Below are 25,133 nucleotides of genomic sequence, written 5' to 3'. Positions count from 1 at the left end.
AGAGGAGGGGAGAGGAGAGAGAAGAATATTAAGAGAGGAAGAGACGGGAGGAGAGAAGTGAAGAGCGGAGGACAGGACACGACAGGAGAAGAGAGGAGAGGAGAGGGAAGGACAAGAGAGGAGACAGATGGAGTCTCTGTTGACAGTACAGGCTGGTTCTTCCATGTAATGCAGACACAACAGATTGCATAGATATCCCACACCTCAGGGCCTCACTGCATAGATATCCCACACCTCACTGCATAGATATCCCACACCTCAGGGCCTCACTGCATAGATATCCCACACCTCACTGCATAGATATCCCACACCTCAGGGCCTCACTGCATAGATATCCCACACCTCACTGCATAGATATCCCACACCTCAGGGCCTCACTGCATAGATATCCCACACCTCAGGGCCTCACTGCATAGATATCCCACACCTCAGGGCCTCACTGCATAGATATCCCACACCTCAGGGCCTCACTGCATAGATATCCCACACCTCAGGGCCTCACTGCATAGATATCCCACACCTCACTGCATAGATATCCCACACCTCACTGCATAGATATCCCACACCTCAGGGCCTCACTGCATAGATATCCCACACCTCAGGGCCTCACTGGAGCCTTTAGTCCTGAACACTACATCTCGTTTCTGTCTTGTGTTCTTCATCTCTCAGTTGCTCTGCCTGTCTGTCTTCCATCCTCTTCATCTCATTGGCCTGACAGCACACAGCTCAAGCCTAGGTTTTAAGTGCATCCAATTGTGTTACTTCAACTGATCTTATCGTTTTTCTAGACAATCTCTCTCTCTCTCTCCTCCTGCATGTCTGATACCTCCCACAAGCTTACATTTCTTTTCCACTCCATTTCCTTTCCAAGGTCAATCAATCTTCCAATATGGACCAAAAAGAACAGACTCAGTATTCTCTGTGTCTTCCATCATGCTGCGTCGTCTGCTCTCTCATAGCCTCATCAATATGGCTCAATAATAACAAACTGTCCTCCTAATGAACTGCTCAGTCAAAGAGTGAAGCAGTCCCCTGTGGCCCTCCCAGTGCAACCTTGTGCGTGGAGCAAAAGCAAAGGTCCAACTAACATGTGGATATATGACAGAACTAACATGTGGATATGTGACAGAAGTAACTCCGTCTTGGCAGATTTTGAGGTCGTGAAGGGGTGTATAACAACTAGAATTGAATTGGCCTTCAACGGATTACCAATTTAAAGGAACCAAATTGAGATCTCCAGATTCTCTTTCTGGTGAAGATGTTTTTTTTAGAGTGGTGCTTTTTCTCTGTGGTCTGTGTATGTGTTTGTGTGCGTGTGTGCGTGTGTGTCTTGAGAGCATGTCTGAGGTGTGAGCTGATAGAGGGCATGTGGGTGAGCTGGTGTGTGTGTGAGCAGGGCAGGGGATGGAGCCTGGAGGGGGTCCTGAGGGAGAGAGGGCAGAGGAGGTGATATAGATAGATAGATAGATGGATACTTTATTAATCCCGAGGGAAATTTAGGTCATCCAGTAGCTTATACACATACACAAATACACTTATACACCTCACCGACATACATACATAAATCACATATACATACACATAGGGAGAACATAGTGTGTTTCCAGGTACAGGAAAGGGTCTGACCCTATTGTACAGAGTGCAATGATTTTGACAGTGTCGGTGTCCAGGAGGAAAGTGAAAAGTGAAAAGTGATCTTGTGCTGCTGGTGTGGAGAGTGCAAAAAAATATATATAATGTTCTTGTGCTTGTGAGGATGGGTAGTGCAAGATAGTGGTCTTGTGCTTGTGTGTGTGTGTGTGTTTGGAAAGTGCAAGGAGCAAAGTGATAGTGCAAAATATGTAGGTGGTAAAGTCTGTGCATGGGGCTGAGATGAGATGAGATGAGCAGGGGAGGGCAGACTGAGGTAGACTCATGCAGAGAAGTCCATCTCCCTCCCCCTCCCCTTCTGCGCGGCGTTGAAAAGCTGAATGGCCCTAGGGACAAAGGACTTCCTCAGCCTGTCCGATGAGCATGACAGTGACAGGAGTCTGCCACTGAATATGCTCTTCTGTCTATTGACAGTACTGTGTAGTGGGTGGTGGACATTGTCCAAGATAGTCAGCAACCTACTCAGGGTCCTTCTCTCCGCCACCGTTGTGAGGCAGTCCAGTTCGGTGCCCACAACAGCTCCCGCCCTCCTCACCAGTCTGTCCAGTCGCCCCGCATCCCTCTTCTTAATGCTGCCTCCCCAGCACACCACAGCATAAAAGAGGACACTGGCAACCACCGACTGGTAAAACATGCGCAGGAGTTTGTTGCAGACATTGAAGGACCTCAATCTCCTCAGGAAGTAGAGACGGCTCTGACCCTTCTTGTAGATTGCATCAATGTTGGCTGACCAGTCCAGTTTATTGTCCAGATGCACTCCTAGGTATTTGTAAGTGTTGACCACCTCCACACTGACCCCCTCGATGGAGACTGGTAGCAGAGGAGGCTGTGACCTCCTAAAGTCCACCACCATCTCCTTGGTCTTAGAGGTGTTCAGCTGCAGGTGGTTGTGTCTGCACCACTGCACAAAGTTGTCCACCAGGCTCCTGTACTCACCCTCCTGTCCATCCCTGATACATCCCACAACAGCAGAGTCATCAGAGAACTATGTGCTGTCAAGGACTGTGTGGAGGGGCCTCAGATAGCAGATGGAGTGTGTGTGTATGTGTGTGTGTTTGTGCGTCTGAATGTTAGTGTGTGTTTGCACATGTGTGAGCAAGAGAGAGAGCCAGTGTGTGTGTGTGTGTGTGTGTATGTGTGTGTAAATGCTTAGTGAAGGATTGCCATACTGATCCAGTTCTACATGACATAGGATATGAGGCTGGAATTAATGTGATTAAGTGCAGGAGGACAGACTGTCTCATGTCTGGAGACACACACACACACACACACAGAGACACTCACACACAGACATCCACCGCATCTGTCTCCTCCCCTCCTCCCCCCTCTCTCTTTCTGAACATCAGCACTTAACCCAGTAAAGAAGCCTTTTTGTGTCTTAAAGAGGCAAATTAAGTGGATTATGGGGGAGGTCTCCAAAAGCGAGGCGAAGACAAAGGCCTTGTTCTCTCCCCTCACGGCCATCGCCTCAACTTGAGCCGCCGCCGCCACCGCCGCGCCTCATGTCCTTCTCGTGACAGTGGCTGTGTGGATCTGGGCCAGGAGTCTGTGAAGTGGAGAGAGAAAGAGAGAGAGAGAGAGACAGAGAGAGAGGGAGAGAGAGAGAGAGAGAGAGAGAGGGAGAGAGACAGAGAGAGAGAGGGAGAGAGAGAGAGAGAGGGAGAGAGAGAGCGATAGAGACATAGTGCGAGAAAGAGAGAAATGGAAAGAGAGAAACGGCGAGATGTAGAGAGGTGTTTTGTGTTCAGTCAAAATGAGAGAGAGATCTGTATGCAGCCAGAGGAAGACAAACATGCTCACAGACGATAGGGAAGACACACACATATACAGAAACAAAACGCATGCGCGCACACAGACATACCGCACGCATACACACACACACACACACACACACACAGAGATAATCACACACACTCAGAGACAGCCACTCAAACAAACATGAGATAGCAGACAGCTTCAGATGCACTCCAGCTCAAACTCAAACACAAACACACAGAACAGAAAGAGACACAAACAAACATGATTACAGATAAGATGCCACAGGGTTTCAGATATACCACAGATAAAATTGGCACATGCATACACACACACACACACACACACACACACACACACACACACACACACACACACACACACACACACACACATCTTATGCTGTTGATTCACGTCCACATGCAGACAGACACACTTCATGACCTATTGTGTGGATACACTTTGACATGAGACACGTGCACACACACTCATACAGACACACACACACTTTGTGACTAGAGAGTGTGTGCCCTGGAGCTGTGTGTGGTATGTGCCAGTGGGCTCTGGGCTCTGTGTGAGTGGAGGCTGAAGACATGCAGGAGAGCTGTTTAAAGGGGCCATATTATGAAAATTCCACTTTTTTAGTGCTTCTATGCGTTAATTTGGGTATCTGGCATGTCTCCCAACACAAAAACACTGGAAAAAAACAACTCACGCGGCTTGTTGTTGTGTGGTGTTGTGTTGTGGTGTCAGAAACGATATGCTTGAGTGCGTCAAATGGGATCACCACCAACGTCTACGTAGATTTTGAAGCATGCCCATGTAGGGAGTCTGGCTACATGGCCTTGGACCGCCCCCCACCACCACTCGACCCACCCAGTTTAAAGACGGTTCAGTGACCTAGCGCCATTTTATTCTTGCAAGCCTTGGAAACACTTGGATAACCTAGCTAGCAGCATGAATCAACGTCGACAACCAAGATGCTCAGTGGTCGGTTGCACAGATCAGCACAAATGCCTTCATGTGACTCCAGCTTCAGAAAACACAAGATTGAAATGGATTGATTTCATATATGAAGGCAATCTTCCTGCAAGAGTTGGCAAATATCTGTTAGTGTGCGCTAACCACTTTGAATTGGACTGTTTTATCAACCTGGGTAAATATAACGCTGGACTCGCTGGAAGGTTGATATTGAAAGGGGGGCCGGTGCCATCTATCCGTCGCAGGACTGAAGACGAGGGAAATGTAAGTATTTTTGTTTTTAAATAATTCTGGTATTTGCTTTTAGACATTTTGTGTGGAGGTTAGTAACGTTAGCATGTTGTGTCGTGTGTGTGTGAGGGGATGAGGGGCTAGCATGTAGTGGTTGGGGAAAAGTAGTCGTTGTATCTGTAATTTCGCGAACAATTACTTTTATGCGCTGAGTGGGTATGTACATTAGTGTATGAGGCCTGGCCTCGGAGCCGACTGGTGTATATAGCATTCGCGAATGTTTCTCTGTTGCCTGTATGAACCCTAGGCTAGCATATTGGATGTATGATTACTTGTACATTATTGCGTTTGGATGTAATTCGTGTCAGAACGTTTGCATAGTGCCTCCCGCAAACAACACGATGCCTACGTCTAAACTAAAGAATACCTTTGATTTTTTTCAGAAGTTATTGCTTGAGCTTGACCCAAAAAGGCTTCTGAACAAAGTGCGAACACTAAAAAACAAATTACTGGCATGATTAGGTTACTACTTGCATTTCATGGTGTTGCACAAGCACAAAGCTTTTTTTTATGAGTGCAATTGATGTCTCTGGATGTGGTTGTGTTGTGTTCAGTGAAGTTGAGTGTGTCTTCCATACTTGGTTAATAAAACCAGTTGTTATTTAAATTGTGTGGCGTCATATTATTACACTATTGAAATGTGTAATGTAAATTTACGTTTAAAAAATCAGTGCATTGTTAGGTTTGAGAACAGGAAAAGATTAGTAGATAAAACCTATTTTTTAAGGATTCATTTACATTCAGAAAGCTGGGAAAATGTATGTAGAAAATCTTCGTAAGCTTTACGTAATATATTATAGTGAAGGACATTTGGAAAATTAGGTAAAATGTACCTTAAAAAAAATAGGGGGAAATTGTTACCACAATATTTTTGTGTAAATAGGGTCAGTTATTTTTTACAGTGCAGCCTCTCACCCAGGTCGAGCTGCTGCATCAGAATGCTCCCCATTCTAACTCGGATCGGCTCACTGAATCGTGGTAGTCCCACCGCCTAGTGGTCCTGAAGCTCTGCAAAAAAGTAAGTACAATACTACAGACTTGACCTCTCACACTTGGCTGGAGGCTCTTTCGTTTAATACCTTCACCTATACCCAGTCTTCTGACTGAACCAGTCCTTATGCGTCCACCTGTGTATATATAATCTCAAAGATTAGAAACAATTTATACACATATTTTTCCACACGTCTTCTTGACATGCTTCAGAAGTGTGTAGTACGATATCCAGAACTTGCATTACTTCACTCCATACTTCCCACAAATTCCTTACTGTTGTTCCTGAAACCATTCCTGAAATGCCAAAAAACTAAAATTTCACATATAACATAGGAGAAGAGCACCTCAACTGTACAAGCAATGCACATATCGTAACTCTTCCAGTTGAAACCCATAATCAGATCCACCTACGTTTGGCTGGAGTCGAGGGACGCGTGTTTCAGTTATTTTGACTTTTCTAGATCTGATTGTCTATTGTATGAGTATGGTGCAACCATAAAGGATACATTAAGGATTAATTAGCAATGTTGTTTGTGTAGTGGGTGAGCAACTTGGATTCATTTTCAGTTAGAATAAACTATTCGCACCGAAAGCGAACGTGGAAATATTGCACTAAAAAAAGAATCTTCATTATGCAAAACAAAATCCCGTGGATGCGAGTTTATGTTATCAGTTTCAAGTAGTAAAGGTATAGACTTACCTAATAGATTTCCAAGTTCTTTACTTCCGGCGACAGTCGGCAACGGCACCTCAGTTTAAATCCGTGGAAATGACGATGAGAAGATTGAAAAACTGAATGAAAAAGTTAAGGCTATTAAACTGAGGTTACTTTGGAATGACAGTCAGAATTGACTATTTACCCCAAAAGCGAACGTGAAGTATTGCAGGGGAAGAAATACAAAAATAATGGACGTCAGAGACAAAATTTATGGGACGTCAGAGAGCGCTCGCCCGCAAGAAGTCGAGTCTACAGTTGTGCAAAAGTCTACAGTGACAGTTGATCCAGTTCGTAGACTGCTGTGGACTCTAGACCAGTGGTTCTGAGAGCACCTCCCTTCCTAACTTGCACTTCTACTAGTACTTAACTTGCACTTACAACAGTTACATTACCTGGACTTTTTTCTAATTCTTATGTAAAATAGTATTTATTGTTACACTAGGTCTCTATTTCTCATAGCTTTACGGTTCCCTCTGCCTAGTATGTCGCTTTGGACAAAAGCGTCTGCTAAATGACTAAAAGTAAATGTTCTCAAAGTGGGGGGCACGGATAGGCCTACTCTCCCAGGGTCGCGCGGTGTCACAAAAAAAAAAACGTCGCCGACCTGTCACTGCTTAGTGAAAGCTCCCTCCGTGGCGAAATGCAAGGGGCTGGACTGACACAAACAAATCAAATACAGTTTCGTTTCTGATCCACCAATTAAAACGGAGCGTTATCATTTGAACGCGAGTTGCACCTAGCTTCCGTGTATAGAAGTAACTGCATGAATGAGCGCTCGACCTTACTGAGACGACACCCTGCAGAGTTCGTCCGATCTCTCTCGTTTCCTCGATCATTCATATATTAATTGCTTTATAAACAGCCTTTTTAAAGACTCACTACTTCCTTACTAATAGATAACCTTCCTGCACTTGCAGTAGGCCTAATCTAAGTAGTAATTTGCTCCACAGTATTTTTAAAACATGAACTCCCGTTCATTCTCGTGAGTTTCGGGATCCATGTATCTGCTCAGCAGACGAGCTGTCAATAGACACCTCTTTCGTCATTCTGGGTAGCAGTGATGCCGGAATACCCTCACTTCTGCGACATAGACTTTAAGATTATCCTCCCTTTCGCGTCGACATATTTGTGTGAGGAAGAATTATCAAGACTGAAAAAATGTCAAGGTATCACGTTTCGATTCATCAACATTCATATCAACAGACAGTGATTCAAATCCACAGGTTCACAGCATACTCACAGTGATGTTAGAAACAGCGTTTAAAAGCGGTCAGCAAAGTAAGTCTTCCCCCATAACCTTTCCATTCATTCACCAAACACTAGCGAGCAGGTGTGAAGGTGGTCAAGCAGGGGACTGATAAACACTGCGATGGTTTTGTTCTTTTATTCCTGAACTGGATTATACACAAATACAAGATAGTTGGCATATAGGATCGCACAGGCATACCGCTTCTGTCTCCCTCTCTATACAACACGTTAATCACCAGTGCACGATTCGTTTAAATAACAATGCACATATAACACACACATTTTGGTGTTAGAGCAACATACCTGGATTATACACAAATGCAAGATAGTTGGCGTACGTAGGATCTGCACAGGCAAAATAAAATGACATAAAATACAGACGTTTCAGTATGACAGGACTGTTAGCTAGCTAGCGGCACGTGGGGAATGAATGGAATGTTATTCTAGAACGTGTTCATAGAATGAGTAGCCTAATTAGCATTCCGAATCAGATAACATTTACATCTACAATTTCCCTATCAGAATATTAGGCTACACATCAGCATTCTATACAGAGATATTCACAATAAAAGTTAAAATAATCGATAGATTCAAATAGCTGTCAAATCAAACAATACATTTAATGTATTGTAGGGATCTCAGTCACTAAGAGTTTGAGTACTTCAATGACTTTATTAGCCGTTATAACACCGGCCGAACACGTTATTTACTGTGGCTGCTTCTCACTGAACCGCGAGCGCAAAGAGGCTCAACAACAAGTTACAAGTTCTCTTAACCAGGTGTCCCCGCCCCCCGGCTACTCTGCCAGCCACCCGCAGCGCATGGCAACCCGCACGAGCTGCAGCGGCTGACAGAGAGCAAGGACACAGGCACACAGGTAACACAATGAACATGGACATGAACATGAACATGAACATGAACACATTAACACATACAGGTCGCTACATTATGAAGAGTTCCTAGCAAACTTTACAGCTAATCAGTGCGTCTATTTCCAGAACCTCGTGGTTGGGTGACAAATATAATTAAACTTTCTGCCCATTGATAAAACTGTACCACAACCAACCCAATACATACTAACATATAAAATACAAGCAATACGTCGAAGTTCTCAACATTCATTACATTTACTAATATGAAAGTTTATAAATTGTGAGGGTCATTTTGTACAGTGGACCTACCGCAGACAGGCATACCGCTTCTGTCTGGGTATGGCAACACCACATGAATATAACCTGAGCAGACCTGCAGTACACTACATCTCCACAGATGGCTCTAAAACACCAACACTAACTAAATCTGCCCAATTGTAGTGAAACTCATATTACTGTTAAACTGAATTATTAACTGTTACACAGGTGATATTGTGATTCCTATGGCCACCAACACCATGTGACCCAATTACCGTAAGCAGCCACATAGGTGCCCAACACAGGTACAAAACGTCGTTTGGCAAACACGATGAAGAATTTTAAAAAGTCATGAAAAAGAAAACTATTTACAATATGTACAGGGCAATATATATATACCGCTCACTCCTCCAAGCTGTCAACAACAGAGGTGACTTGTTCTTAGCTGTCGTACACTTGGTTGTCCAGGCCTTTTGATGGGGACATCATTTTTACTCTTTTTTTTTATTTTTTATGTCCCTGGGTTGACTGGCCATAGATTGTACAGGCCAGGAGATTTTGGACCAGCGACAGTTTGGTTCCTACATCTGAGGGGTGTTTCATCAGTGCACGCTTGTAGTGCGTAGCTCTTGCCCAGAACAAAGGACTGCCAGTGCTGTGTGATGTGCTAGAGGTAGCAGGCATTATGGGTACAGTTGGAGGGACAGACGTAGATGGATCAGCAATGACAGGGGTTGACTGACTGGCAGGCATCGTGGGCCGTGTGGACGGGCCAGCTATCTCAGGGGTAGCTGTTAACAGGGAGGGCACAGGTCTGGTGATGGTAGAGGTGGCGGAGGGTCTTCTCACCGGCAGCGGAGGCAGTAGCACCGGTGGCAATGGTGGTTGAGGCTGAGACAGCAGCGTTGTGCTGTTGCCTGTTGTGCTGAGCACTGATGTCTTGTTGTGATGGTGTGTAGCGCTTGGTCATCTTCACCCTCTGTACCACAGCAATCATCAACAAGATCATCTCTCTCTGTGCGGCAGTAGAGGGTGTTGCCCCAGTGTGTCCTGTACAGCTGTGTGGCAGTAGAGGGTGTTGACCCAGTGTGTCCTGTACAGCTGTGTGGCTGTAGAGGGTGTTGCCCCAGTGTGTCCTGTACAGCTGTGTGGCAGTAGAGGGTGTTGCCCCAGTGTGTCCTGTACAGCTGTGCGGCAGTAGAGGGTGTTGCCCCAGTGTGTCCTGTACAGCTGTGTGGCAGTAGAGGGTGTTGCCCCAGTGTGTCCTGTACAGCTGTGTGGCAGTAGAGGGTGTTGACCCAGTGTGTCCTGTACAGCTGGTTGGCAGTAGAGGGTGTTGCCCCAGTGTGTCCTGTACAGCTGGATGAACTGCTGTGGCTGCTTGTCCTGCTCCTCCACTGCATTCCAGACTTTAAGGACCCTGTTCCTCTGCTCAGTTATGAGTGACATCATGCCCTCTGTCAGGCCATCTCCACAGAGCAGAAAATGTCCAGCTTCTGAAAGCCTGGAAGAGGGTTTGGACTGCAGGCATTCTCCTGTTGACAGGGGGAAAGCCATATGAATGCGGTAAGCTTAAATGTGTACATTTGTTTATGTTGTTTGTTTCGTTCAGCAATCATTGCACTGTATTTCATTCTAGCAGACACACAGCTACTCACAAAGGCCAGCGGGTGAACAGTGGAGGTCTCCTCACTGTTGAGCGTGATGTGGGGCAGGGCGGCATCCAGCACATCATCATGTGCCTCCGTGTCGCTCTGGTACTCATCGGTACTCACCTCATCGGGCTGAATCGGGCATACTTCCAGTCCGTTGCTTCCACGCTGACATTTGTAAAAGGTGCCCTTTTACAAATGTCAGCGTCAAATGTCAGCGTCCTGTCCACGTTGTTGATGTTTGTGGTACGGGCCACCCTATACATATGCATGACCCTATAGCCTAACCCTATACACGTGCATGACCTTATACCCTAACCCTATACATATGCATGTTTAGTGGATCCTGGAAGCTCTGATCAATATGTAAATACACACACACACGCAGTGTTTTATTTTCACTTTGTATGTGTTAAGGCCTAGGGTTGCCGAAACAATAAGGGAGGCAGAGGCAAGCAAATTGTAATCAAACAAAGATATGTATTATTTAATTTGTCCTCCAAATGGACAGCGGAACAGTCAATGGTGTGGTTCGAGAGCCAGCCATAGGTCACGGAAGCAGCTCCTATAAAGGCCACGGCTACACCTGCACAACGGTGTAGCCCCTCAGCTGATCAGGGGAGGCCCTGCCCACTAGCACACCTGAACCCAAGCACTGGGGAGCAGACAAATCAGAAGCATAACAGAAAAGGCCTAGTGGCCGTCACAGTATGCTACACTATCTGTTTCGATGTTGTATACAAACTTTTTTTGAATGAGGTCTATCATTCCAGGTGTTTTGAAGAGGCTCACTCCACTCTCGTCCAGCCCAGCGGGACCTTTCAGCTCTTCAATGGCCTGGTGAATGAGGCAGAATGTGAGCCGTGAGCCAGAGTGTGAGCCTCCGCACGTGCACTCAAAAAAGTGAACTCTGTGAGTTGCTGAATCAAATAAATGTACTTATATTCAATTTAAATAACATTTCTGTGTTTGGTTTTAAAATCTAGTCCACTTTAGTAAGTCTAACTTAAAATGAAAACTTGTTAAAGCAAAAGAAGCCAGCTAAGTTAATTCAACATAACACTGTTAAGTGAATGGCACAATCACCTCTAAAATCTAGTCCACTTTAGTCAGTCTAACTTAAAATGAAAACTTGTTAAAGCAAAAGAAGCCAGCTAAGTTAATTCAACATAACACTGTTGAGTGAATAACACAATCATCTCTATACAAGAATGTCCTAGATGGGTTTCTGTAGGTCTTACATTGCACATGCTCAGAAGCTGACTCCACCTTGAGTGTGATGCTGTGTTCAAATGAATGTGCTCGAGGTCAAGGTCTTACCCAGCTGGTATATTTTATTCTGTGATGTTGAAACATTAGTGCATGGTTTAAGAGTGATATTGCTAGTCCTACTGTATTTGTCTTGCGAAAATCAAGCATATATGAGCACATGTTAGCTAGCTAACGAGCTAGCCAATTAACAAAATGCCACCTGACAGATATACATTAAAATAGCGATTTAATTCTCGAATTTTAGTTTTGGGGATCTCAGCAAATGCAACAATACATTGCCATATAATACATTTCAATATTTGATAACTAAATGTAGATGATTTTCCTGACAGTCCTTGAAGATGCATGTAAAAGCTGGGGTCCTGGAGGAAGGATGGGAAAATGCAGAAGTCAAATTCACGCCGACCTCCGCCTGCGTGTGTGTGTGTTTCCAGTGTCACCACCTAATATATGCACGTGTGCGTCATTGTACAAAAATAAACTGACTGAAGTCAGAGTTGTTTATTTGTATTGTGATTTGAATTTACTTTTTTTTGTTGAAATTGTTGACATAACTAGGTTTAGTATTATAGCATTATTATCACAATGAAAACCATTTAGGTACTGCTTATTCAAGTCAGTTAAGTTGGAACTACAAGGAGTTGTTCAGTTGGTGTTAATCCAGTTGAGTTAGAATTACATAAGTGAGTTAGGTCAGTGTAATGAAGGTCTGTTTAGTTAGATGAACACTGTCTGATCAATAAAGGCTAACTTGACCAAATAATATATTGAAATTACTTAATACAGTCATGTTGGTTTCACGTAAGTTAGTTATTTCCCTCTGTAATAATAGTATTAAATTAGTTTGAACACAACTCAGTTATGTGGAAATCATTGACATAACAATATTAAGCACTTTGAACAACTTATTTTTTTGAGTGTGGTGTCTCAGCTGCTCCCTGGAAATGCCAAGGCACATCACATCCTCATCGGAGAGAGAGAGCCCAGCGTTGCCGTGTCTCTGGCTCTGACGGCCTTGATTAGCAGCTCCAGGTCTCCGCAGTTGTAGGCCAGCACTGCCCCAGCTAGCGCAGACTTGAACGCACATACTTGGAATGGGAGTCTGTGCGGATGGCTGCGTGAAACCGGTGGATCCAGTGGAAGATGTCCAGACGCACAACCATCCCATGTCCACCCAAGGCTGGAACAAAGTCTCCACTGCTGTTGGGCCCTGTGCGCGGCAACACCCGTGGTTCATGGACAGAATTTTCAGGACTGGCAAAAAAACAAAAGCCCAAATATTTGTTTTCCTTTTGACTGTTTAAATGTATTTTTATTTTTATTAAGCAAGTCTTTGATTTGTATTTGAAGATAGAGGTGTTTACAACATTACAGCTACTGACCTGATGAGAACAACGCGTTGTCCTGTGTCTTTCTTTTATCTCCACTCCTGTAGGAGTGCAATATTTACATTCATCCTGTTCCCACACACTGATCACCTCGAGGACACTTCAGGAAGTACATCAACTCTCCAACTGGGCGCCACAAACAGGTGCGACTCCGAGTTGTGGGGTTGGCAGAGCACCGCTGATATAGCCGGGAGGTTCTGGTGGGTAAAACGTATTCAGATCGTTTAGTCTTCTCATCGTCATTTACACGGACTTAAACTCATAGACTGTTTCGGACTGCCGCCAGACATTACGACCTAGCAAATCATCTATGAGGTAAGTCTATACCTTTACTAGAAAACTATTAAAACCGGTCTCTGGTTGGTTAAAACTTGACATCTGACCGGAATGATCATACATGTCATTTGTCACCTGGATTATATCGTTTTTAGTTTGATCTTTGAAACAGATTTGGTTTAGAAAGTCATTTCTTGATTTGGACCTAATTATCGTGGTGCTAAGTGATTAGTCTCACCCTTACTGTGAAATGTTTTGCTGAAAAATAAGACCAACACCACCCCCTTCTACCGTGGCAGGAATTATTGTGAGGTACGCGCGTTGAGAAGTAATTCAGCGGGTGACGATGGCGGCTGCGGCGTAGTGTATAAGTATTTAAACTTTAAGCTTTGTGCGAAAGTGGTTATTTTAAGGATGAAGTTAGCTGATGATTGAGGGAGCAGAGAACACAACACAGGTGTAAAAAAGTTAGACATCAGTTAGTCTAGGTGTGGCCGCTCCTGCATCTCACACGGAATTGCTCCATGTTTACAGATAAAAACACTACAAGGTATAATACCAGCACCACCTTCACTGTAGTGTAATACCATCGCCGGGTGCGCACGTTAGCTGCAGAAGCGTCAACTGTGGTTGCCAAATTATTATAAAAATGCAGCTGTGTGGTAAACAACACCTTCAGTTTAAAGTAACTTACCCTAGGCAGATTTGACACCGGATTCCCTGGTACCTTGGTTTAACTTGGCTCCACTCTGCGGAATCACACTTGCTCTGTTAGTGGTGAAAATGCCCTCTAAACGGATCCCACAACTGATCCCAGCTGTTCATTAGAGGAGTGGGAAGGTGGAGTCAGAGTGAGACACCGGGGCAGACATGGATGGTAAACTGATATTTAAAAGCAGAGGCCATTTAGAATGGAATCTGTCTTGCAAAAATCTCCTGGTTACTAGTGCAGCGCCTTCACTTCTATTATCTCTATAATACATGATGCCATGTTAACAGGCTTAATAGGTAAATTATCATCATGATTTATAGTCCAGGCAAAATAGCGTTTTACGACAGACTAATTGTAAAATATTTTTTTTCAGCATAGATCATTTCTATGAGGTGTCCAGAACAACATACTAAAAGTCCTAAGAAATCCTAGTTGAGGAAATATGTTTAATTCTCATCAATCTGAGATAATAATAATGCATGGCAAAAATACACCTCAAAAATGTAATTTTTTTCCTTTACTCCTATCAAAATGAAACTTTACACAATGAAAGTACCCATGAAAAGTATTTTTTTTTTCTTTTGAAATTAATTTGAATATGCACATGAGCTCCACACTTATTGAATATGTCCATAGGCAGAAACACCATTCATATGTATGACAAATACATCGGCCCAATCTTCATCCAATCATCCTACTGCCAATGGGAGATGGCAGTGCTGCTTTTAGACTGGCCTCTAACCTGAAAACTGCTGCTCTGATCATCCTGCTGACCATTTCTGGGGTCTCTCTTGCCTGTGGTAGAGCTGAATATCTTACAGGCCAGGAATGCTGCCCTATGTGTGGTCCTGGTAAGTAGCAGTAGTAACTGTGTCATAGTACATGACATGCTCCTTCATTAGAGCTTTCCTAATGTTGCATCAATGAGATAAACCCATGTTTGATTAACTTATTAACTACTTATTTACTCATTAAAGGTTATTATGTATTGGAACACTGCACTGATACCATCACTACGATATGTGATCGATGCCCATCATCTACCTACAGTGATGCACCCAATGAACTGGGGTCCTGTAAATCCTGCACAGTTTGTGTCTCGAGTAAGTCTGAGCAGTTTTTTGTGAATTCTATGTATATTATTTATGTAAATTCTATGCACTGTTGATTGCAATTTAAATGTTTTCAATCAACTTTATAATCAATGTATTTCCTAATATAGGTGCAGGTCTTAGAGTTAAAAGGGCGTGCAGCTCCACTTCAGACACACTCTGTGAGCCTCTGGAAGGTCACTACTGTACTGACCCAATCAAAGATGGATGCCGAGGAGCTGCGGAACACACAAAGTGCTCACCAGGGCAGTACGTCAACCAGACAGGTTAGACAATCCTCTGTAATAACCCTGTAGAGACAGAATGACAAAGTTAGAAGAGGAGGTGAATACACACACACACACACACACACACACACACACACACACACACACACACACACACACACACACACACACACACACACACACACACACACACTGATGCAGGAAACAAGAAAGGCAACATGTTACAGTAATATGTTAGCCACTGAAAGAGTTTAGAATCAGAATCATTATTCCTCAATCATTATTCTTTACTATTTTCTATCATGATTCCAGGGCAGAACATCAACCAGACATGTTTGTTTTTGATTATATTAAAAGAGTAATGCTTCAGGAGAGGTGTTTGACAGAAGAGTATCTCAATGACATTGGCCATTTAGACTGGATACCAAATAAGGGTCTGCAAGGCAGTTCTACAAAGTGTAGGTGCTCTGTGAGGGGAAAGATCAAGTGATTTTACTAACCAGTGTTGACCATCTTTACCAGGTCTGGTAGTCAGTAGTCACAGTTACTTATTGTGGCCAAATGTCACTTCATTTGTATGGAACAGGTCTATAAGCTGACATGCTAAATGGCTGACCGCAGGCTGTAGTCTTTTTATGCAATACATATCATTTTGTGCCACTGTTTGGTTATGAGCACAAAAAACATCAAATGGCAAGACCTTCATTTGGTTGCATATGACTGGCAGTATTGATGGAACCAAATATTGCTGTTCTCTGTTGTCAGACATGAACTGAGTGCTTGCATTATTTTCTACCATCTGACTCTGTAACCCATACCCCTGGATATGTACTCTGTCTTTGTCTCAGTTAGATCATTTAAGATCAATAACTTCTCTCTCACAGGTACAGCATCCACAGATACTGTGTGTGGTGACTGTGTAGGCGACACATACTCAGATGGATCATTCACATCCTGCAGACCACACACACGGTAAGTGTGCACTATTGTGTTTTGTTTTCTTTGACGTTGTGTCTTTTGTTTGTTAAAGACTTTGTGTGTTTGGTGTAGTCTCTGCCTTGTTAATTCACAGTGTAACTTGTGTCAGTAATATTACTGCATCTTGTTTACATGTAAATGTAATTTGTAAGCCAACCTATAGAGGCATTAAAATGTGAGGGGGAAATTATGTGATTGCATTTCAGCAGAGAATTCAACTTGTGACCGTAAAACTGTGTTTTTAAACTTTAAAGGTGTGAATCTCTGGGACTCTTCTTGTGGAGGCCAGGAACACACACAGCCGACGCCGACTGTGAAATCCGTCGTCATCACTTTGTATTATGGGTACCCCTGACTGCAGTTTGTATTTTAGTTTTGCTGCTTTTGCTGTCAAGATGGAGGCAGTGAACATAGATATTCTATAACAGGCCAGTGATATTCCAAAGCAAAACTACCAGGGCAAGTATATTTTATTTTATTGTTTTTTTAGTAATTCCACTTAGACTTGGACATTTTGTAGGTCAAATGTTCTGATGAAGTTTATTTTTATCACTGTTCATTACCCAGTCAGAGGTATGAAGAAAACTCATGCTAAAAGTTGCAACTGTGAATCCCTCCCCCACAAGAATGTTTACATCTTTTATATCTAGGTAAACCCCATACTGTTCCCCTTTCTAACACGCCCCACCTTACACCTTGAACCGTTCCCCTAGGTTTTTACTGTTTTATATTTTTATACTAACCTGTTGTGTTCTTACTGTAGTGGAATGTCAGGCCACCAGGGTGCGCTTGACCATTGAGTAATGACTGATGTACGAGGCTGGATATAGTTGATAAAGTTACATGTGGCTGATGGGATCCTCCTGAAGGGAGAACGAATCCTCATCCCAGCGCCGATGCGCAGAGAGATGCTCGAGAGAATACACCATGGCCATCAGGGCATGACAAAATGCTTTGCCAGAGCACAGCAATCCATGTGGTGGCCAGGGTTATCAAGAGACATCAGAGAGCTGGTGGAAAGATGCGAGGTATGCTGCCAATACTCTGCTTACCACACAGAGCCACTGATCACAACACCGTTACCAGCTAGACCATGGCAGAGGTTAGCTGCAGACATCTTTCAGTGGGGGAAAGGACACTACCTGGTAGTGATTGACTATTTCTCCAGGTACATTGAAGTAGCCAATCTGCCGACACTCACAACTACAAACACAGTGGAGAGACTGAAAGTTATCTTCGCCAGATTTGGCATCCCTGAGGTATTAATGACGGACAATGGGCCGCAGTTCGCCTCATCTGAGTTCTTAGCATTTGCCCAAGAATATGATTTTGAACATGTCACTAGTAGCCCCAAATACCCGCAGAGCAATGGGGAGGCGGAGAGAGCGGTCAAAACCGTGAAGCAGATACTGAGTAAGAATCAAGATCATCAGAAAGCTCTATTAGCCTACAGAACAACCCCATTAGCTCACAGAGTCTCTCCTGCAGAACTTCTGATGGGACGAAAATTGAAATCTACAGTTCCAGTCCCGCCACAAACTCTCAAGCTAAAGTGGCCAGATCTCCAAGTTTTCAGAAGAAAAGACACCAAGCTGAAAGAGAATCAAAAGGAAGCGTATGGAGCAAGACACAGAGCAAAAGATTTGCCGATACTTGAACCAGGCCAGAGGGTATGGATCAGGACGGCAAAGACCACTGGAACAGTCCAAGAACCGGCATCATCTCCAAGATCATACAATGTGAAGACGGAGCTCGGAACGCTGAGAAGAAACCGGGCTCAGCTGACTGTTCTTCCAGAACCTGGCCAGCCGCAGGAAGACCAGCCCGACTCTAATGTGACTGTGACCAGATACGGGAGAGTCTCCCGCCCACCTGAAAGACTGGACTGGTAACACGCACACAACATTGTAGCTTAGTAGGCCTGCTATGAAAAAGGGCAGAATAAACCCCTGTAGCAGAGTCGGAAGGTTTTGGTAGTCTACCCTTCCCTTCAAGTTTAGGAGAAGAAAAACACTAAAGAATGTTATACACATGTTGTTCATGTGTGATGGAAATGCACTGTGCTAAATGTTTGGTTTGTTCTGTGGCCAGGTTATTGAGAGTTAAATAAAGTGTTAACAGTAATATGGTTAATGACTAAAAGGGGGGGATGTAGTGGAATGTCAGGCCACTAGGGTGCGCTTCACCATTGAGTAATGACTGATGTACGAGGCTGGATATAGTTAGTAAAGTACGTGTGCTGCTGAAGAATACACGCCGTCGTTGATGTCTGGTCTAACAGAGCTAGTTCACATCATACCATTGTACACTTACAAGACCAAATTTTTATTTCAATGTCATGGTAACGCAGATAGCCACATTATCCTGCTGCTGTTGTTTTTCACAAGACACGTCTGCGCCCTCCTTAAAGCTTAACTTGGGGATGATTTGAAGCTTACGGCCAAAGACAACATGTTGCCTCTTCAGGAGACTTGAGATTCTCCTGTCAGTAATGATAAGTGTAGTAGAATCAGAGCTGATGACTGAACAGGTTCCACCTGCTGCTCTAAGCCAAGTGTGGACTTTTCCTTTTTATGAGCCTCTGCAGAGTTGTCTGCAGCATGACGCTTCACAGCCTTTTTCTCCCAATGGGTACGCAGAGGTAGCGCTGCCTCATACCCAGCATCAAGTAAGGATTCACCGATCAAGCTGTGGCCAAATAACTTCCAAAAGCACAATAGCCAGGTAACTAAAAACCGTGAGGTAATGAAGAGGCTAATCAGTGGGGTGTTGTACATGGGAGAGCAAGAAGTGGCATTTCGTGGGCATGATAAATCTGCTTGTAAATGCTAAATAGTCATAGATCGCTTTGCCTCACTGAAAGAAAGGATAATGGAAGTAAGTTGGGCAGGAGCTGTATATATGTACGGTATATATTTTTAATACCAGTCAAATCTAGAGATTGTTTCTTCGACTACCACGTTATGAGGAGATAGCCTAGTTCCTGAATGTTCAGTTTGTGTTGTACACAGGCTTACTTACAGTGTCTGACAAGGCAGTCCAATTATTTTTGATAACCTCAATCCTACCCAGCATGCATTGTGAGACATTTGTTACCTGGATTCTATCTTTCTTGGTTTGATCTTTGAAACTGATTTTTTCTGTTTTTATAGTAAGTGATTACTTGATTTAAGAGAATTAAATATATCATAATAGTATGACATTAAACACCTAATCATCTTGGTGCTAAGTGATTAGACACACTGACTGTGAAATGTATCACCGTAGCCTAAGAGTTGCACAGTACCCAAATCATAACAGGAACATGACATTTCTGGCTGACTAATGTTTTGGAAACCACATGATTATACCACGAACTGTTGAGGTTGCGCCTCCCTCTAAAATGTGCTTTGATGGAGAGGAAGTAAGATAACTCATGTATTGTGATCGTGAATAGGTTCCTTCTTGCCCTTTCTTGACAGGTATGAGGAGGATGTCATGGTTCACTGTGTCAAAGGCTGCTGACAAGTGTAGTAGAATCAGAGCTGATGACTGAACAGGTTCCACCTGCTGCTCTAGGCCAAGTGTGGACTTTTCCTTTTTATGAGCCACTGCAGAGTTGTCTGCAGCATGACGCTTCACAGCCTTTTTCTCCCAATGGGTACGCAGAGGTAGCGCTGCCTCATACCCAGCATCAAGGCCAAGTAAGGATTCACTGATAAGTGTCCAAAAGCACAATAGCCAGGTAACTAAAAACCATGAGATAATGAAGAGGCCAATCAGTGTGTTGTACATGGGAGAGCAAGAAGTGGCATTTCGTTGGCATGATGAATCTGCTCTTGGTCTGAACAGGGGTAATTTCATTAAGCTTGTAAATGCTAGATAGTCATTGATCGTTTTTTTCTCACTGAAAGAGAGGATAATGCTACTGTTGCACAAGTAAGTTGGGCAGGAGCTGTATATATGTATATATTTTTAATACCAGTCATCAAGAGATTGTTACTTCGACTACCGCGTTATGCGGAGATAGCCTAGTTCCCGATGTTCAGTTTGTGTTGTACACGAAAGAGAAACTTCTGTAACCGACTCATTTTTGGAAACCATGTGATGTTACCACATACTGTTGTGGTCGCGCCTCTCTCTTAAATGAACTGGTGGAAAGGAAGTAAGATGATTCATGTGTGATCGTGAGTAGGTTTACCTCTTGGAATGAGAGTTGTATTGCTGTGCCACTGATCCACCATAGCCCTCCAGATATCACCTTCCCCTCTCCCCAATTTAACCATTACTTTGAGCTCAGGCTTCATGAATACTTCAAAAAAAGTTCCCCCAGCTCCTTAACCACCATAGAAGCGTCCTCTCTGTCCAAATGCAAATTCAACTAAAGTTATTTATTTATCCATAGCACTCTCAAACTCGGTTTGTTTCTCACTGCCATTCACTGCCTCATAAGTGCTTGTCTGTGCCATTCCCCCACCTCCCCAAAGTTAGCTGAGTTTTGGGCCTTTGCAGATGCAGTCTCCAACATCTCTGTTTTTCTGTCACAGAGCCGGCCACATGTTCTCCCTCCACTAGGACTGGAATTCTTCTCATTTTAAACCCCTCCATCATCTTCTTAATCACCCCCCATACCTCCTCCACCTGTATACCGTCACGTATGTGTGTGCAAAGCTCTACTCCAGCACTCACCTCACTGCAGCCTTAAGGGTCCTTCTTGCCCTTTCTCTCTAATACTCAAGCACCTTTTCTGAGGCGAGGGTCCTCCGTGGCGCTCTAAATGCCCTATTGCGTGTTTAAATATCTTCAGTGCAGTCCGGCGGTGACCACCATGGCACTACCCTTTTCATATTTTTCACAGAAGCTGCTAACACTGATAGGGCTTTTACATTCACTTTTAGTCATGTACATCTCCTAGTATTTGAATATGTTCTAAATGTACTTCACATATCTGACTGAACTTGGCCCCGTCTGCCTTTTCCCAGCACCATCTCCCTGGTGACCATCTCCCTGGTGACCAACTCTCCTCTCCTTTTGTCGACTTGATGAAACTGTTCTCTCCCTGCTGTAGAGCCCCCCCACATCTCCCACTGACACCCTCCAGGTAATGAGCCAGACACGCATGTAAGGTCCAGCATGGTCAGTGTCCCTGTGCGCACATTCAATCTTTTACCACGTCCATCATTCAAACAGACTGATGACTGACTGTCCATAAACTCCTCCATCACCACACTATTTCAGTTAGTGGATCCACTGCCCCACAGGGTGTTATGTGCATTAAAGGTTGTCCCTCTACATACTCTAGTGAAAGATCCTTACATGGAATACAAATATTCATTACAACAATACTATCCCTATAGCCTCAATCATACACAGCATGCATTGTAAGACATTTGTTACCTGGATTATATCGTTCTTAGTTTGATTTTTGGAACTGATTTTCTTTGTTTTTATAGTACGTTATTACTTGATATGGAAAATGAAATTGGACAATATTGTGTTAAACACCTAATTATCGTGGTGCGAAATGAGTAGACACAGTTACTGTGAAACCTATCACCGTTAGATAAGTACAGCACCACGTTATTAATCTTAGCGATTCAAATTCGTCAATGGAATATCCTACTTCCACTCCGTGCTTAGTCATATGGGGCGGAGACCAAGTGTACACGAGTGTAGGTAGCGTGCACGTCCTGCGTTACACATATACAATTTGGATGTGTAGCGTGCGAATGCAGGTAGCAATAACTAATAGAATCTGGAGCACTGTTCATTGTCATTAGCTACGTTCTTCTCTTCTGGGAAAGTGTGTTGCTAACTAATTAACAATTGCTAATTGCTAGCTAATCTGACTTTAATAGCCTACTAAAATATGGTTTACCTTTTTCATTCAGTGAGAGATCGTTTAATCGTCGTATTGTCATTTCCACGGATTTAAACTCAGAGGCTGTTGCCGACTGCCGCCAGACGTGACAAACTAGCAAGTTGCCTATTGGGTAAGTTGTCTATTAGGTAAGGTATCCCACATTACATATCGTAACGTTGTTAATTATCGGCATGCGTGTGTTATCAGCAAACGTTCGCGTTCGCGCTATAGTCTTAAATTAAAGCATTTGTCAAAGTAAGGGTTGACCGATCAAGCAGTTGCCATAAGCGTCCAAAAGCACAATAGCCAGGTAACTAAAAACCGTGAGATAATGAAGAAGCTAATCAGTGGGGTGTTGTGCATGGGACAACAACAAGTTGCATTTCGTGGGCATGATGAATCTGCTCGTAGTCTGAACAGGGTTCATTTCAATGAGCTTGTAAATGCCAGATAGTCTCGCCGCACTGAAAGAGAGGAGGATGCTACTGTTGTAAAAGTAAGTTGAGCAGGAGCTGTATATATGTATAGGCCTATACCAATCATGAAGAGCTTGTTACTTCGACTTCTGCATTATGAGGAGATAGCATAGTTCCCAATGTTCAGTTTGTGTTGTACACAGGCCTACTTACAGTGTATTTTCTTTGTTTTTATAGTTAGTGATAGATACAATTGACAATATTATACTGAACACCTAATTATCGTGGTGCTAAGTGATTAGACACACTGTGACTGAAATGTATCACCGCAGACTTGTGTAGCAAGCTCTAACCAGCCCGTTACAATAATTATAACTAAAATGTCTTTATATGGTCAGATGAATACGTAGACGAGGCGTGGACTTTATCTGTCAGCATTTATTCTGTAACACAGATATAATGGGGCGGTCACACACGAGGCCAGGGTAAGATAATGCTGACTTCCAAGCAATGGCAATTAACAAATAAAATGCACATAACATTTACATTTAGTCATTTAGCAGACGCTTTTGTCCAAAGCGACGTACAAGGGAGAGAACAGTCAAGCTAAGAGCAATAAAAAGCATGGTGTAACAATAAATACTACTTTACATGAGAATTAGAAAAACAACGATCTAGAAAAAAGGAAAAAGAAGTGCAGGAATGTAACTGCTGAAGTGCAAGTTAAGCGCTAGTCAGGTGCCAGTTAGGAAGGGAGGTGCTCTCTGAAGAGTTGGGTCTTCAAAAGCTTCTTGAAGGTAGAGAGGGACGCCCCTGCTCTGGTAGTACTAGGCAGTTCGTTCCACCAACGTGGAACTACAAATGAAAATAGTCTGGATTGCCGTGCTTGCACAGAAAGGCAGTGCCAAACGACGCTCACTAGACGAGCGCAGCGTCCTGGGTGTAACATTTGCCCTTACAAGAGCATTTAGGTAGGTGGGAGCCGAACCAACAAGCACTCTGTAGGCAAGCATAAGTGACTTGAACTTAATGCGAGCAGCTACTGGCAGCCACATAAGCTACTATATGCTACACACTGTTCAATACAGCCAACTAAAACACACGGGCTACTAACACTAGTAGCAAGACACTTTTATCGTATAGTGTAATAAATGGAAGGAATACAAATACACATAGACTTATGAATAAAGTACATGACAGATAAGTAACATGCCTGTAACACAGATATAATGGGGCGGTCACACACGAGGCCAGGGTAAAATAATGCTGGCATCCTACGACGATATAATTAGCCAGTTAGCACCTACTTAAGGGCTAGATAAACATTCGAAAACTCAAGTATCTTATGACGCTAATTTGCCTATTGAACACAATGCAAATAGCGGGAGTAATGAAAGACAATCTTACATCACAAAAAATACACATGTCATTGAAAACTTTGCAAAATATACAATACTAATTCATTTCGTTCACGGAGGATTACAAAAACCCAGCTAACCCCTGTCACAGACTTCCAAGTAATGGAAAGTCTTAAGGTGTGCAACATCGATTATCGCCCCATCAAGGACAATACTGAACCTAGTAGTGGGACCCAACAAATATTTACATATATACAGCAGAGATTTGGGGAAGTTCATTAAAGGCACTAAACTTCATTTTTTACATTGTTACACTTGCACACTGCAGACTTGCACAATACCCCTTTTAAACAAGAGAGTGAAACTATGACAACTGAATTGTCTTTTGGAAACCACATGGTGCTGCTAGACCAGGGGTGTCAAACTCAAATACACAGAGGGCCAAAATTAAAAACTTCGTCCAAGTCGATGGCCGGACATATTCAATATCTATTGAAAAAAAAGATGTATTATATTTTAGTTTAACATAGGCCTATTGAATCTGGGACAAGCAGCCTAAAGCTTAAGCCTATTCATCATTGCCTATAAACACAGAGATCAAATTTAAATAAATAAATAAATAAACATCAGTGGCATTCATTTCTAATGACTCTCTTTTCTGCATATCGCAGGCGCTCCATCTGTGGTCAGTCCCACAAGTTTGTCCCAAGGCAGCCCCATTTCATTTACACATTTGGATAAATCTTCAAAGATATATTTCCCCGTAGTTGTGCCATGCATTAATTTAAGTCCCAAAAGTTCCTCTATAACGCTCAGAGTCAAGTCCACTCCACGGATGAAGATTGACAGCGGGGCAGTATCAGATGTGTTGCTGCTCTCATCTAGCAAGGGAGTATGCGATTAAATCTTTTCCCTTTCCCATCAGCTGTTGTAGTAGATCAGTGGCAAGGTCGAATACACAATCAGCAACAGTGTTTCTGCTCAGGCTCACATTTAAAAATGCTGGCCTTTTTATCAGGGCACCCGATGTCGCAAACTTTCATCATGCAGTACTTGACAAATTCTCCCTCGGCAAAGGCTCGGGCTGCTTTAGCGATCTCCGCTACTACAATAAAGCTTGCCTTCACAGCAGCT

General features: G+C 43.4%; 1 long non-coding RNA gene across 1 annotated transcript; it reads left to right on the top strand.

Moving 5' to 3' along the window:
* Positions 1-15,314: 15,314 nt before the first annotated feature.
* On the top strand, positions 15,315-16,378 carry LOC105903343. The gene is made up of 2 exons (XR_004163603.2): positions 15,315-15,444; positions 16,290-16,378. It is a non-coding gene; the product is annotated as an uncharacterized LOC105903343 (long non-coding RNA).
* Positions 16,379-25,133: the final 8,755 nt, after the last annotated feature.

This window comes from Clupea harengus, chromosome 4 (genome assembly GCF_900700415.2).
Source record: "Clupea harengus chromosome 4, Ch_v2.0.2, whole genome shotgun sequence".
NCBI classification, from domain to species: Eukaryota; Metazoa; Chordata; class Actinopteri; order Clupeiformes; family Clupeidae; genus Clupea; species Clupea harengus.
The sequence above is the reverse complement of the archived record's forward strand: the minus strand, read 5'-3'. Positions and strand labels throughout refer to the sequence as shown.